The 3,420-nt window shown below is 46.3% G+C and overlaps 1 protein-coding gene across 1 annotated transcript in view; it reads right to left on the reverse strand.

Moving 5' to 3' along the window:
• The window catches only part of BTK (Bruton tyrosine kinase), a 46,838-nt gene extending 43,917 nt beyond the window's left edge, over window positions 1–2,921 (reverse strand). Inside the window, exon 1 of the mRNA XM_003802960.2 lies at window positions 2,759–2,921. The gene's annotated coding sequence lies outside the window, so the exon portion shown is untranslated. The remainder of the gene's footprint in view (window positions 1–2,758) is intronic.
• Between the last annotated feature and the right edge of the window lie 499 nt (window positions 2,922–3,420).

Genomic DNA, 3,420 nt, shown 5'->3' on the forward strand with positions numbered 1-3,420 from the left:
TGGCTGGCGCCCCAGCCGGTCGAGCTATAGGCGCCGAGCCTCTAATAATTTTTTAAACTCTGATTGTATTGCAGAAAGTCTGTTTTTTCACTGAGTCAGTGATCTTGGAATTCAATATATTCTAACCTCCAATTTATCTAAAATTTAACTTGTCTTGACTCTCTAGAATTTCCTTCTTCTAGGGGTGAGATAACATAATATGGATGCTTTTATCTTTAGGGAGGCAGGACAGTGACAGGAGCTTCTCCCTTGAGATTCAAATAACCAATAAACTTCTAAGGACATCTGTTGAGGGATTTCAAAGAGTGAGGAGAAGGATTAAGGCATTTAGGTTTCCAGTGCTCTCAGGTCACCCTGAGGCACTTCACATGAATCTCCATAGAAACTGAAAGTCACACGTGGCCCAATTGTTTCTGGGTCCTCAGAGGAGTTCTCCCTCCTCCTTCCCCTCCCCTGAGGGCTTCATGCATAACCAAGTAGCTTTGGAGTGAAATAGATTAAGGCCTCTTTTCTAGATTGTTGGGCTCTGCCTCACTGAAAATTCCAGCTCTCCCTTATTGTCAGGGGTGAGCAATCAGACCTCAGCAATCACATCATTGGGGAAAAAGCATCAGGTATTTAAAGATTCTTTGGAGAACACCCAAACTTTGGTTTACAAAAGCCATATCTTCCCCTTACACCTAAGTCACTTCCTGATATGGGTCTAGTCCACGGAAAGGAAATGCTGTAGGAAATTCGCTCGAATGGAAATAATAAATCATACCAACAATTTAAAATAGTAACTTACATTGCCTTGGCGCCTGTAGCTCTAGCGGCTAAGGCGCCAGCCACATGCACCAGAGCTGGCGGGTTCAAATCCAGCCCAGGCCTGCCAAACAACAATGACAACTAAGACCAAAAAATAGCCGGGCGTTGTAGCGGGCACCTGTGGTCCCAGCTACTTGGGAGGCTGAGGCAAGAGAATCACCTAAGCCCAGGAGTCAGAGGTTGCCGTGAGCTGTGATGTCACAGCACTCTACCCAGGGCGACAGCTTGAGGCTCTGTCTCAAAAAAATAAAAATAAAGATAAAATAGCAACTATACCCTAGAATTAGTTGGAACGTTACACTAGTTCTCACCATAAGAAGCTTACAAAAAATTCTAAACAAAAACATTAATAGTCATAATCAATTTAAACTTTCACACAAGCAAGTCCTTTAAATAATCTGAATATAAAAGGAGTCAGAGTGGAGTAGACTGGGCAAGCCTTACAGGATAGACTGTTTAGTGTAATGCTTTAGATTTCCATAATTATTTGTGTCTTATTTGGCCAGCAACATAATTTTATCACATAAGCGAGGCTCTAGAGAGGGTAAAGGACTCTTGCTTCAGGGGCTTGTCATGCAAAATGTGGGAAGGAGCAGAACTAATATACAACTAACAGTAAAGAGGACAGCCCTTGAGATGTGCAGCCCCCTCAGCTTCTGGGCTTTGCTGCTGCCCTGCCTCTAGAAATACATGGCCGGCGCTAAAGACTTTCTCAGCTATAAGAGCTGAATGGCCAGGAAATTTGGATTCATTTGGAGTCCAGGCAACTCATCCAAGGATGTCTCGATCAGAGTCACCAGTCCCTTTTATTTTCAATGCTACGCCATTTGTTCTAGGCAGACCTTCTACGGTAGGTCTAAGACAGAAAAAAAAATGGCAATTGCTGAGACTATAGCATTTACTATTGTCAGACATGTTTTAAGAGTTTTACATTTATTTACATATTTCTGCTGATAAACACCTTATGGGGAAGGTACAGGCAAGTAGGGAGGAGAATAGGGAAAGGGAAAAGAGCAGGGGCAGAGAGGGGGGCAAGACAAACGCGATGCAATTCCACAATTATTTACTAAGTGCTCATCCTGTCAGGGGATGTGGTAATGAATAAAACAAAGGAGAGTATAAAGAAGAGGAGATTCGGATAGAGCAAAGGTAAGGAGGGGGACAGAAGGCGGAGGGGAGGGGAGGAAAGAAGAGGAGAAATAATTAAGACAAAAGAAAATCAAACTGTATACAAGGAGGGCAATGGTAAGAGGAGAAACCTTTACCACGACCTCAAGGATTGGCCACACTGTCTGGGCTGAGGCAGAGGCTGCTTTCTCTTGGCCCCGTCTCTTACCTACTATTACCACGAGGTTGGCACAGCCTCCACACAGTTTTTCCAACCAGCCAGCTCTGACCCTGGCATCGTTTGGCCTGATGCAGCCCATGGCAAGCAGCCTACACCCTGATCTAGCCAGGGCTTTCCCCCGGCTCATAAAGGTCAACTGCTTAATGTGGCGCGTGAGCTTTTCCTGGGTACTCAAGAGAATCTGCCTCTTAGAATTTCTTCTTCTAAGGGCCTCATTGACATAAATGTCCACTTTGAGTCTTCAATCAATATTTGACCCAATGGCTTATTTTTATCCTACTGCCAACAGCAGCATTACTTTTCCATCCAATTTTGCAGGCGTGCCCCTTTCTAACATTTGCTACCTGTTCAGGTTGTCACCTCATGTCACTTTTTTCTCTTGCTGATCCCCCCACTGCCCTCTTCAGAATGGACTCTTGCAGCCCTTCTGACCACCAGAGGGGACGGCCAGGACCTTGTGTGGGTGACACTCCCACCCTCAGTTAGCCTCCTCCGCCAGCAGTTATATGGCATCAGCCATGCTTTCTCTCTGGCCTTTAGGGGGTCCCAAGAAAGGTACGCTGCTGCTGCTGCTGCCCAGCCCCTGCCATGCCCCAGACCCACCTCAGTCCTGACTTAATACAGGTAGCTTCCCAGATGCATTGAGATGCCAGGACTTGGAAGGTGGGACTCGATCTCAGCAGACACTGGCCCTGGAGACATATTCTTACAGTCCAGAGAGGAAGGACAGTCTGCACAAACCCCACCCTTTCACAGCCACTCAGTTCCCTTTTTTTGTTTCCTGACTTAAACCAATGTCTTTTTTTCTTCTTCTCAGCCACATGCTATCTGGTTCCCTGCTGCTCTCCCTATCCCTCCCCCGCAACTGTCCCCGCCCTTCATTTGCTTGGGACCCCTGACACTGCTATCTTGAGTCAAGCTCTGAAGGAACCTTTCTCAACATTACTGGAGCCAGTAAGACTCCAGCTGCGCTGGGGCTGTGTTGTGCAGAAAAGTTGTCAGGCCTCCCCCATAGAGGTAAAGAGACGACATAACTAAAGGACGGTGGAGATGTTCAGTACAGGGAGAGGGGCTTACAGGAAAGAGGAGAAATGCTGGAGCTGGCAGAAATAGCACAAAGAGACTGGCCAGGACAAGTATCCTTAGCGTCTCCTGTCCTCAGAGGCAGAGGAAACTCAGGATCACACAGTTAAACTTGATAGTAAAGGATGGAGAGTGCTCACATTAAGGACCTTGAAGGACAAAGACTGACAAAGGTAAAGACA

Source organism: Otolemur garnettii, unplaced genomic scaffold, assembly GCF_000181295.1.
Source record: "Otolemur garnettii isolate 467f Iridium unplaced genomic scaffold, OtoGar3 scaffold00268, whole genome shotgun sequence".
Lineage (NCBI taxonomy): Eukaryota > Metazoa > Chordata > Mammalia > Primates > Galagidae > Otolemur > Otolemur garnettii.